This window comes from Tupaia chinensis, unplaced genomic scaffold, assembly GCF_000334495.1.
Source record: "Tupaia chinensis unplaced genomic scaffold, TupChi_1.0 Scaffold000597_1, whole genome shotgun sequence".
Lineage (NCBI taxonomy): Eukaryota > Metazoa > Chordata > Mammalia > Scandentia > Tupaiidae > Tupaia > Tupaia belangeri.
This window is the reverse complement of record NW_006160114.1, coordinates 2,881,505-2,895,241: the sequence shown is the minus strand read 5'-3', so window position 1 is coordinate 2,895,241 and position 13,737 is coordinate 2,881,505. Positions and strand designations below refer to the sequence as shown.

Genomic DNA, 13,737 nt, shown 5'->3' with positions numbered 1-13,737 from the left:
GAGCCCTATTTCCTTCATAATACCTAAAGCTTCTCCAGGTATCATAATTTTCTCCTTTTCTAAAATACTAGCATTTTCATCCAATGAAATATTATTGATCACCTATTGTATGTCAAATGCTATACCAAACATTAAAACACTAGGGAAAAAAAACAAAAACAAAATAGAGGCAAATAGTTAAAGTAACAATTAAAATGGCTTGCTTTCATTTGCCAGACATTGTTAAGGGGTTTCTATGTACTAGCACTTGGATTACTCATAACATTATGATGGAAATACCATTAGTATTCTCATTTAGAGACAAGAAAACAAAGACACAGATTAAGTTGTTTGCAAAAAGCTACAGCGTTATTAGGTGGAATCAGATTCAGAAACAATTTTCCCTGACTCTAATTCTCTTGTTTGTGTCTCATCTCAGGAGAAAAAAACCCAAAAACCAAAAAGCAAAAAAACCTTTAATATTCTATTAATGCATTTGCTTTACATAATCTATAGGGTTGTTATGAGATTCAAATAAGAGAATAAATTTGGAAATATCTAAAAAATCTGCTGTTGTAATGCAAATTATTACCTATTATAATAATGTTCCTAAATCACTTTATCTGAACTAAATTAAATATATATACATATATATATATATAATTTTAAATTTATTTATCTAACATTCATTCACTGTATATCATTACAACAAACAAAATGAGTTTTCTCATCCAGAATATACTGTATATCAGCTCAATCAAAGACATAACTATACATGTAATCTTCGACAAATAATTTTACATTTCATGTTTTTTATATACTTTACTTCTCTCTCTTTCTCCACCCTTGACTCTCTACCTCTCACCCTCTGCCATTTCCCACCCTCCTCCCACACTGTCTCTAGTATCCACAGTTTTTTCGATGTTTCTTTTTCCTTCACAATTTGATACACGAAAGATCTTAATTAAACTATATATATCTAGTCTTACTTTATGCATAAAATGAACACATGTCTTACTTTATGCATAAAACTAGGTGAGTAGAATGAACATACTAGAAAGTAGCACCTAGCTGCGGCTATGTAGCTTACCGTGGTCATTAAGTAGGAATGTTTTTTGTTTGTTTGTTTGTTTTTTATGTATTTTTTTAATTTCAAGAGAAGCAGTTTTAGCTTTAATAAATCAAAAAGTGTTAAGAACAATTTGCTTAAGACTTAAAGACAGGAAAGATTTAGGGATTCTGTTGAAACAGTAGGTAAATACTAAAACATCAAAAAACAGATATGGACAAAGCTAAAATCCAGTAACAAGTGCCCTATAGTTTTCTTCTGATACATTTTTTGTTTCCGCTCTTCATTCCCCATTTTATTAAAGAGAGGCATAAACTAACTTATTTGCATAAAAAAAGTTTAGTTTCAATTAGGTCTGTTATTTGCACAAAGCCCCATAAGAATACTCATTGATTTAGTTGGCTTTGATGGAACCTTTTATAAGGCCCTTCAGATTAAACTCTTTAACAATCCTCCCAAGGCTACTAAGCCAACTCAGGAATTCACCATCTGACTCTATCTTTATGTACTTGTACTTGAGAGTTTTTTGGGCCTATCAGGAAGTGACGTTCTTTACTTACCTGCTAGGCGGAACTGTTTATGGTACCAGGCAATCTATCCAAGAGCTTCTATTGGTTTCTTGAGCTCTGCCTTACTTAGTTCCTTAGCTTTATGGTCATATGTTTAGAAATGGCATTCTAGTCAAAGCCCTGGCAGTAACCAGTATTTTTAATTTCTCATACAAGGCAACAGATATTGTTGAACTTATGCAAATAACCATTCTGCCATGAAATAAGATGCTCACCAATATTCTCTAACTGCAGAGGGGTCAGGAAGAGAGAAAAATTTATGTTTTAATTTTTAAAAAATATTAATAAATTGCTGAACCTATCAAAAAATGAAAAGAAAACAAAAAAATCCTTAAGTCTAAAAGACAAAGCATAGAAGAAAATTGGTAATGTTTTAGTCAAAAGTCATAAAATTCTATTTCACTATTCGGTCTCATATAATTAATTTCTCTTTTGTTGAATTTGCAGTGGTACTGTAGTCTGATCTTTCCATTTAAACTTTGGAAGTTACCATTCAACATTATTATTGCTATTTCCAGACTTGTCTCTATCATTAAATTGGCTATTCTCTTGGTTGTTTTTTGGTTGTCTTGTTTCTGTCTTTCTTTAGTTTTCTTGGTATAGCATTCCCTTCAGAACTTTTTGAAGAGATAGTCTGGTGTTGGTAAATTCTTTCAGGTTTTGTTTATATAAGAATGTGTTTTATCTTTTCTTCCCACATGAAGGATAATCTGGCTGGATATAATATTCTTGGTTGAAATTATTTTCATTTAACACTTTGAATATGTTTTCCCATTTTTTCCTTGCTTGCATTGTTTCTCATGAGAGGACTGATGTTAGCCTGATAGATTAACTTTGTAGTAACTTGACTTTTTCTCCTGCCAATTTTAATATCTTGTCTTTGTCTGAAGTTTTGGTCAATCTGGCTATGATGTGCCTTGGAGATGATCTTCTTGGGTTGATTCTGTTTGGGATCATTTGTATATCTTGGGTCTGGATATTTGAATGCCTCTCTAGGTTTGGAAAGTTTTCCTCCAGGATTTTATGGAATAGATTATTAATGCTCTTATTAATTTCTTCACTTTCTGGGATATCAATTATCTGGATGTTTGGGTGTTTAATAGTATGCAGTATTTCTCATATATTATTCTCACTTTGGGGGGTATTTTCTTGGTCTTTTTTTGGTAATTATTTCTAGGACAGAGGTTTTGTTTTGTACATCTGAGATTCAGCCTTCTGCATGGTCTAATCTGTTTTTAATACTTTCATGGGAGGTTTTGATTTCTTGTATTGCAGCCTTCATCTCTAACAGTTTCGTATGATTCTTTTTTACAGTTTCTATTTCTTCTTTCAAATCATGGAAGAACTTCCTCACCTCCTGTAACTCATTGTCTCTTCTCTAGTATCTTCTGGAGTTCGTTGTCTCACTTTTCTTGCATTTGATTTGTTTTGTCACTATGAAAATTCTGAATTCATTATCTGGCATTTCCACAAGTTCCATTGTACTGTCTGTGGATGATGAAGGGTTGTTCTTTTCCATTGCGGGGGATGGGGGTATATTTTCTTGGTTTCTCATATTTCTTGTGCCTCTGTGGTGGTTTCTGGTCATCTGATGGATTATACATCTCTTCCTACTTTCTTGGAGTTAATTCTGAGTGTTGGAGGTGTGCTGAAGGAGATGACCCACAATATCTCTGCAGTTCCATTTCTCTGATGCTCATTAATCAACCTGTGCTTTTATCATTGGAACTGGATGTTACAAAGGCCTCTCAGTTTTTAAAGAACAGGTGCACCTGGGCTGAGCTCTGGGATTTCAACTGTGAGTTCAGAGGCGTATGGGAGGAGATGAATTTCACTCTCTCAGCCGCTCCATTGTTCTCCTTGCAGCTCACTTTGCTCTGATTTTTAGTTATTTGGTGGTATATTCACATTTGGCTAATTTGTTGGAGGTTTCTGCAACTGTAAGCTTGTATACTTCACTTTACTGTGAGGTACTTCTATGCCAATTTCTCTTTAGTGTGTTTTGCAATGTGATATCTACAGGAAGAGATTTAAGTTCAGATTTTTGAAGATGAGTTTTCCCCTTTGTGTAGCAGGTTCAGTGGAGGTTGAGGTTTTCTATGACCCTAAAAGTAGTCAGATGTTTGGTTATTATGCACCCAGACCTGTCTAGACACTCAATATGTGGAAGCTGAAAAGCAAACTAAATTTTTAATTCACAAAACAACATTCTGTGGGAACCCTTACAGATCTTTTTTTTTTTTTTTTTTTTTTTTTTTTTTTTTTAATTATGAAGAAACTGGGATACAGAAAGTTCACACCACTCTTAAAGATTCCAACCCAGGGATTCTGACTCCCAGGTCCATGTGCTATTCCCTGAACTCAGTTCCCTTTTTTCTTTCTTTTTCCTTTTATTTAAAAAAAAATTTTTATTTAATCATTGTATAACTTTACAGAGTACAGTATGGTTTTCCAAAGCATGCATGTAGTGCATGCCAAGAAAATCAAAGATATTAGCAAATGCATCATCTTCTTTAGATAACTTTTCATTCTTATAGCTGTTAAATGGTTTTTTTTTTTTTTTTGAGGGCTGCCACTTTTTTCTCACTCTTTGTCAACATACAGTACTGGATATTCTAGTCAATGTAATCAGACAAGAGAGGAAAATAAAAGGCATTCAAAGAGGAAAAGAAATGAAATTATCTCCACTTGCAGATGACATGATTATATACATAGAAGAAAGCCAAAAGAATGTATGAACCAATTAAAAGTGAAAATGAATTCAGTAAACTGGCAGGATACATAATCAATATACAAAAATCCATAGCATTTTAATACACCAGCAATGTACAGACTGAAATAGAATCGGAGAAAGCAATCTCATTTACACTAATAATAACAGTAACAAAAAAAAGACATGAGGTCTCAGATGTGGCATGGTGGCAGCAGGGTTTACATCCAGTGTTCATGGGGCCAGGGTCAAATTAGGGCAGAAGTCTGGGTTTGGAAGTGGAAATAGCATTGAAAGATCTGAGAAACTAGAACAGAAAGATATTGTGGGGAAGTTATGGCCTACACAGATTCTCATAGCCTTTTCAGGTCATGCTGTTTTGGTAGGAACCAGTCCCCCAAACCTCCCAGAATGGGCTTCTCCCCATCTGGCCTCACGCTGTCCCCAACCTGTGGCGCGATGGCTGGACCTGAGAATTTCTCTGTCCATCAGTCATTTGGTTCTGATGGCCCACTTTGAAGAAGTGAGTGTGCTGGGCTTTGAGGAATTCAACCAGGCTGTGAAGCAGCACAATGGCAAATCCATTTTTGCCTACTTTACCAGCTCTTAGAACCAGGATCGGGAGGGGAAAAGCTGGTGCGAGCAGACTGAACCAGTCCCACAAGAGGGACTGAAGAATGTTAGTGAAGGATGCATGTTTATCCACTGCCAAGTAGGAGAGAGATCTTATTGGAAAGATCCAAATAATAACTTCAGAAAAAAGTTAAAAATAACAGCAGTACCTACACTATTTAAATTTGGAACACTTCAAAAACTGGTAGAATCTAGTGTCTTTAGGCCTTGTGGAGTTGTTACTCTCTGAAGACTAAGAATTGGTCATGGCAAATGTCTTGCCTTCCGGATTTGCTTTAGTATGAAGAAACTTCATACTTGCTTTAAACTGATGTTAGTAATGACTAAATGATGCTTAAAAAATTGGTGTATGTCTAGACAATAGAATGCTATTAAAGTGTTCACAAACCTTAAAAACAAACAAACAAACAAAACCCCCAGACCTAGGAATAAATGAACTAAATTTAACCAAAGAGGTAAAAGACATCTATGAAAACCTGAAAACTAAAAAAAAAAGAAAAATAATGAATATAATGATCAAAAGTGGAAAAGTGGAAAGACATCCATATTTTTGGATTAGAAGAATTAATATAATCAACATAACAATTGTGAATAATGCTTTTGTAAACATTTATACCTAAATTAATTTAAAAATTCAATACAATTTTAGTCAAGTTACCAGAGACTTTTTTCACAGAAATAGAAAAATAATCATAAAATTTGTCTAGAATCATAAAAAGCCCCATATCATTAAGGGAAAATTGTGAAAAAAAAAAAAGTAGAAGGCATCTTACTACCTGACCTCAAAATATATATTACAAAGTTGTGAAAGTCAAAACAGCATGGAGTTGGTACAAAAAATAGGTAGGTAGACCAATGGAACAGAATAGAGAACACAGAAATAAACCTCAAAACATACAGCCAAATGACTTTTGAGAAAGCACACATTCCAGTGGTGAAAGGAAAGTCTCTTCAGCAAATTGCATTAGAAGTACTGGATATCTACCTGCAGAAAAATGGAACTGGACCCCTATTTCTCATCATTAACAAAAATCAACTCAAAATGAATTAATGATCTAAATGTAAAGCTGCAAACTATAGAACTACTGTTGGGAAACACAAGGAAAACTCTTGAAGAATTGGCATAGATACTGATTTCATTCTCTTTTTTTGGGGAGGGGGGATCTTGCCATAGGGCATATATGCTTGCTGGAGAGAGAAAGAGAGCAAAGGTGAAAAATGACCCCCAAGGGGAGGATGGTCATGCTACAACCCCTTATCCTCCATTCACTTCTTGGGGTTTGGAGCATGCACATACATGTGCCTGGCATTATTTTCAAACCACTACTGTCTTGGATTTGAACCACAGTTGGCCAAATGGGAGTCCAGTGCCTAAACCACCATGGCGCCTGCTGGTCCCTAAAGCATAGGCAATAATCCCAAAATTGGAAAGTGGGACTTCAGGCTAAAAGCTCTGTACAGCAAAGAAAACAACAAACTGAAGAGATAACCCTCAGAATGGGAGAAAATATTTGCAAATTATGCTTCAGAGACTGATAACTAGAGTGCGTAGATAACTCATGCATCTTACTCCCCAACACACACACACACACACACAAAAATAATCCAATTAAAATATGAGTAAATGAGCTGAACAGACAATTCTCCAAAAGAGACATATGAATGCCCCAAAAAAGTACTCAACATCTCTTATCATTGGGAAGTGCAATCAAAACCACAATGAGATACTACTTAATCTAAGACAGAATGGCTATGATTGGTACTAGCATGTGGTGTGATAGTAAGGTGTTGGACTCCCAAGTGACCAACCACAATTTGAATCCTGGACCGGGTGGCTTGAAATTAATGCCAAGTGCATGTGCTTACATGCCCAAAATCACCAGAGGGGAATGGGAGAGAAAGGATCGCAATGTGGCCATCCTCCCTGGGGATGATTTCTCACTATCTGTTATTCTGTCTCTCTCTGGCAAGCTTGTGTGCCCTATAGCAAAAATCTCTCTCAAAATAAAGAATGTTTGCGGGAATCAGCAGTTAGCGTAATGGCTATGTTGCTGGACTCCCATGTAGTTGACCGCGGTTTGCATCCCGGACCCGGTGGCTTAAACCCCACGCCGGGCACATGTGTGTGCGTGCCCAAGATCCCGAGAGGAGAATGGAGGAGAAGGGATTGCAGCATGGCCATCCCCTCTGGGGGGTGATTTTTCGCTTTCTGTCTCTCTGTCTCTCTCTGTCTGGCGAGCGCACGCGCCCAATAGTGAAAAACCTCTAAAAAAAATCATTGAAAAATAAATAAATAAATAAATAAAGAATGTCTGTGATTAAAAAAGTAAAGAATGACAAGTGCTGGTGAGGTTGTAGTGAAAAGGGTAAGAATGTAAATTAGTGCAGCCATTGTGAGAAACAATATGGAGATTCCTCAAAAAACCTATAAATAGGGGACCAGCAGATGGCATAATGGTTATGTTGCTAGACTCCCATGTAGTCAACCGTGGTAAAAATTCCGGAGCCCATGCATGACCAAAATCCTGAAAGGAGACTAGACAAGGAATTGTGGTGTGGGCATCCCCCTGGGGGGTGATTTCTCACTTTCTGTCTCTTTGTCACTGACAAGTACATGTGGTGCACTATAGCAAACTTTCTCTCTCTCTCGCTAAAAAAAAAAAAAAAAAGAAAGAAAGAAAGAAAGGAAGGAAAAATCTACAAGTAGAATTTTCATATGGCCCAATAATACCACTCTTGAATATTTACCCAAAGGGTAGGAAAACACTTAGTTGGATACTTGCACATCCACTTTTTTAAAGAGGTTTTTGCTATAGGGCACGTGCACTCACCAGAAAGACAGAGAGAGACAGAGAGATAGAAAGTGAGAAATCACCCCCCAGGGGGGATGGCCACACCACAATCCCTTCATCTCCATTCTCCTCCTGGTATCTTGGGCATGCATGCACACGTGCCCAGCATGAGTTTAAGCCACTGGGTCTGGAACTCGAATTGTGGTCGACTACATGGGACTCCAGCAACATAGCCATTATGCTAACTGCTGGTCCCCCGCATCCATGTTTTTTGCAACATTTTTTCACAATTGTTGAGATATCGAGTTAACCTAAATGCCAAGAACAGATGATTGGGTTGAAAAAGATGTGTCACATATACACTATGGAATACTTTCAGCCATAAAAAACAATCAAACCCTATCATTTTAAACAGATGGGAATAATATAAAAGATTTAATGCTAAGTGAAGAAAGGCAGACTATGAAAGGCAGATATTGTATATCCATGCTCAATAGATACTGAATATCTCTACTTTATGGCACTATAGCAGAAATGGAAAGACTGGAAGATTAGGAGAGACTGCCTTATTTCTGAGCTTTGATCTGTGGACAGAGCTAGCTTGTTTTGACTGCCCCTGGTCAGGAATGGGCACTGTTGAGGTTAGGAGGTGCTTTCTAGAATGCTATTTCTTTCCCTAGTCTCATATTTAGCCTGAACCCTGAGGTATTCTACACTCAAATGATTACCAACCTATACTCTTCCAGTAAAATGACCTGATAGCAGAGATGATGAGCAGGGTCCTCTTAACCAAAGGTACAGTCCACCTTCCCTATGAAAAATACTTAGAGGACATGGGTCCTGCAATTCCTGATGGCCTCAGTGCAAACACTTCCTGCGACCACAACCTCCTGCCTCAAGTAAAAGTCCTTTCTATTTTTGCTTATCTACAATTTTAGTCTTTTTTGAAATTGAACTGCAAATTGCTTAAACTGAACTTTTGGGGACTGGGTAAAGATACATCTTCTCTACTTCTCATAAGAAATTTGGTTTGGTTTAGTATCTACCCACGTGGCTACTCTAGCTAAAAAATCTCATTGAATGATTTCTCACCACTGGAACCTTTATGTTGGTGGGAGGGGGGTATGTAGGGAGAAGTTTATCTCATGGTGGTAGTAGGCCACCCTTCTTCACAGCAGACTATATTCCTCTATTGGAGAATCAAATTTACAGTAGCAAGTTTAATGTTCTGAATGTCTCATGAGACATTAATTGTGTTGACTCATCATTTCCCCAAATTATTTGAAATTCATTTAGTAAGAGAATATCTGTTAATTCACTGTAAAGCTAGAGTTCCATGGAGCACATTTTGGTTAACTGTGATAAGTATATGTATGATTGAAATTGTAATCAGTACTAATCTCATAGAAAAATAAGATTAATACTTCTAATTAATTCCATTCACGTTTGAAAAAGGTTGCACAAGGTCAAAAATATTGCAGAATGTGTTTTATGCAAAATCTGAATGATTAAAGTGTAAAATCTTTTGTTTGTTGAAGAAAGAAAAATGCTCTATCTATGTTAAGTATGGTTTTTACATGATAACACATATAATCACTTTTCAGCCTCTACAAAAATGAAAAGATCTTAGAAATCATCTATTTCAACTTATTTCACAAAGGAGAATCTTGAGGCCCAGAAAAATAAGATTCTGCTCCTGATCATATAGCTGGTTAGCAAGAGGACACTAAGATGACAAGACTCCCAATTCCATAGCTTCTTTCTCATCTTGTGGATAATTTAATTTGATTCCAACTGAAATTTAAGCATAAAGGACATATCATTGTAAAAAAAATAGATGTATTTGATTTATATTCTACTTTTCAGCAGGTATAATGGAACACATATTTTCATTCCACCCTGTGGATCTTTCCAAAGTTAGTTATCTTGGGAGATGCACAAAATATGAAAGGTTCTTTACGGGTATCATAAATATCACTGGAATGCTACAAGCAGTGAAATTCATACATTACTAGGAGAAATACCATAAGTCAGGGTTTATCTTCCATGACTATATTTACACAGGCCACACAAAATAATTAAAAGCCAACTTAGTTTCTGTTTCATATAAATATGAAAAACGTTCTCTATAAAATTTGAGGAGGAGATTCACAGTCTTGACATATCAAATGAGAGAATATTTCCATTTGCTAACAAGATTGTTAGTAGTTCAACAAAAATACTGATACGTAATAAAAAATGTATTGCCTTCAAGCATGTTCTATCAGATCTGAAATAAAACAGTATATATCATTTTATTACATGACCCTTCCTTCCTTTACTTTGATACAAATAAAAAGAACATAAATTTTGTCTTTATTCAACACTAAATATATTATTATTTCCTTAGGCCACCCATGACACTAAAATTTCCTTTTCTCTAGTATTTGATAGCAAACAAAGGAAAGAAAACCAATTTTAACAAGTGGAAATCACCAGTGTTTACCAAGAATATCATTGGGATCCCTTTCAAGAATCAGGTGGCATTTTCCACTGTGAAAAGTACAATAATACATAAGCCACTAAGAACTTCATAAAGAGAACTTGGAAACAGTTACAGTTCAATTACTTTATCAAAGAAAAAAGGCCTTCATCCCTCATACTATGCACTAAACTCTGAGGCCACATGAGGGGCCTGGGTTATATTTCCAACCTACTCCAAAAAGACAAGTGCAATGGTATGCACTTGGATTTCCAGGTACTCAAGAAGAAGAGTCAGAAAGGTCACAACTAAGAAAGACCCTGTCTAAAGACACACACACACACACACACACACACACACACACACATTTTCTCTAGTATTTGATAGCAAACAAAGGAAAGAAAACCAATTTTAACAAGTGGAAATCACCAGTGTTTACCAAGAATATCATTGGGATCCCTTTCAAGAATCAGGTGGCATTTTCCACTGTGAAAAGTACAATAATACATAAGCCACTAAGAACTTCATAAAGAGAACTTGGAAACAGTTACAGTTCAATTACTTTATCAAAGAAAAAAGGCCTTCATCCCTCATACTATGCACTAAACTCTGAGGCCACATGAGGGGCCTGGGTTATATTTCCAACCTACTCCAAAAAGACAAGTGCAATGGTATGCACTTGGATTTCCAGGTACTCAAGAAGAAGAGTCAGAAAGGTCACAACTAAGAAAGACCCTGTCTAAAGACACACACACACACACACACACACACACACACACACACACACATAAATAAAACAAAAGGTCTTCTTTAATTTATGTAAACTCAGAGAAATCAAAATGAATTTTACATCTTCAATATAATGAAAATAATTCTAAATAGAAATATTCTGAAGTGAAAAAATTTCCTCAGATAAGTGTTAATTTTTGTACACTGATCTAAGATTTCAAGGTTAATTTTTAAGAATTCTGCTACATATCAATGTGATTTTGTTGTTTTTTTTTGTTTTTTTTTTTTTTTTGCTATAAGGTGCATGCACTTGCTAGAGAGAAGTAGAGAGAAAAGGAAAGTGAGAAATAACTCCCCCAGGGGTGATGACCATGCTGCAATCTCTTCTTCTACATTCTCCTCTTGGGGTTTTGGACATTGTAGGCATATTTTTATTTATTTATTTATTTTTTCAAGCTGCCAAGTCTGGTACTTGAACTTCACAGTTGGCCATGTGAGATCCAGTGCCTTAACCACCATGCCACCTGCTGGCCACCCTCCCCCATCTGAAGTTTTTACTGGAAAATAATTTTATTTTCAAGATATCTCAGAATTATATAGTTTTCCTAGTTAACTAATAACCTTTAGAAAAATTGCCTTCAATTTCCCTAAGCCTATTTCCGGAAGCACCAACTTACCTAAGTATTAGGGCTTGGAGGGGGGCTTGGGAGCATCTAGATTTTATTGTTGCGGGCTTTTTACAGAATGTTACACATTTTCTCCTTTGTCTTTGGTTCTGTTTTTTTTCCCCTACTTTGTGTTAGAGTATATGCACATACATGACAGTATTTTTAGATGAGAACTCTCCACAGGGTCTGATCATACCATGATTGCCTTCTTCTAGTCCTCTAGTCCATTGTATCTTGGGCGCTCATATGCATGCCCAGTGCATTTCAGGCTGACTGAGCTAGAAATTTGAACCTTGGTCATCATGTGGAATCCAGTTTCTCTTGAGTAATACTATTGAATCAGCAAGTTCTATGGTTTAATAGGCACAGGTAAGTTCTATTAAGTATCATGTCACATTTCTATTCAGAACTAAGATTGACTGGTTGCATTAGGGAGAAGAGAAGCAGGGCATTGATTTGATAATTCATGCATTCCTTCATTAAAATATCAAGATTAAATTATGTCTCAGGTATCGTTCAAGGCACTGGTTATATAGAGACATAAGATACTCCAGGAATCAATAATAGTATAATGGAGTAGAAATACAAGTATAGGTTGAGCATCCCTTAGCTGAATATCTGAAATCTGAAATGTTCCAAAATAAAACATGACATTACCAGTGGAAAATTCGACACCTATCCTCAAGTGATGGGTCACAGTCAAAATATTGCAACACAAAATATTGTAAAATATTATTTCTAGGTTATGTGTATAAAGGGTATAAAAAACATGAATGGATTTTTTTTAGTAGATTTGGTCTCACTACCAAGATATCTTGTATATATGTGCAAATTTTTCAAAATGTGAAAAATAATTCAAAATTCAAAACACAGTTGGCCCTAAGCATTTTGGGTAAGGAATAGTCAATCTATAATTATCAAACACAATATTAAGTATCATGTTGTCGATCATGAAACATACTGTAGGGGAATGTAGAAGAGGCACATACCCAAGTTTAAGGTGGAGGATGAACAGGTGAGCAGCTATAACAAAGGTAAAGAGTAGAACAGGAAGAGTAAGGGCCCAGGTGTGTCTCCATAATGTAACCAGCCTGGATGGCAGAGACCTGGTGATGACTGCTGCTTGGAGCAGCATGTGCAGTGAAGGCTGAGTGATGTAAGGGTGACCTGTGTTGCAGAGAGGGAGTATGGATGCTGACTGCAGCAGAGTTACCAATCAGAACAGTACCAATTGCAATAATGAACCAATGATACTTTTGCTTGAATTGACCAATTAGAACTGCTTAAGTTTCAATCCTTTATTTGCATGTATAGCCTTAATTGAAACCTTAGGAAGAAATTTTTATCTGTAAGAGCCCATCCCTAACATACTGGAGAGACAAGATTTTTAGCAAACTTAGCTTTCTCTGGGATAATGTCCCTTTAATAAAAATCTTTCTTTTCAATAATCTTTGCGGTTCAGAATTTGACTTTTTCTGGTGGAAAGCAACTGGTCCCACTCTGTACCTACATTGGTTTGACAACGATACTGCTCAGTCCTGCTGGATTTGGAGTGTGAGGAGGAGTAAATAGGAGATAAGCCGGGCAGGTAAGTAGGGATGGATCCTAATGAACCTTATATGTCCCTTAGGAATTTGAATTTTATGCAGAAGGCAAAGAGAAATCCATAAAGAATTTAAGGCATAGTATAACACATTCACATTTGCGTTTTAGAAAGTGGACAATAAGCAATATGAGGAGTAAGTTCTGTGGGACCCAGAATGTAAGCAGGTAAGTCAGTTAAGGGGCATTTGATATGATCCTTGAAACAACAGTGTCCTGAACTGAAAGGTATTACCATGTTGGTGAGGCCCATGTCCTTGTAATCAAGTGATAATTGAACATAGAAGACAGCATGAACACAATTTGAGAATGAGGCTAATCGTGTACGTATCATTTCTATGCAACTTGGAAAAGATTATTGCATAATTTTGTCTGACATTTTTCTCTATCTTGTTCTCAGAGAGAAATATCAGAAAAACTATAAACTGAGCAGTTCACATCAGATATGTGGAAACTCAATTCAAAACTTTGACCCAGGGGAACCAGCAGTTAGCGTAATGGCTATGTCGCTGGACTCCCACATAG

At 36.2% G+C, this 13,737-nt stretch overlaps 1 pseudogene; it reads left to right on the top strand.

Moving 5' to 3' along the window:
• Window positions 1–4,832: 4,832 nt before the first annotated feature.
• LOC102489287 (thioredoxin domain-containing protein 17 pseudogene) lies at window positions 4,833–5,196 on the top strand (annotated as a pseudogene).
• Window positions 5,197–13,737: the final 8,541 nt, after the last annotated feature.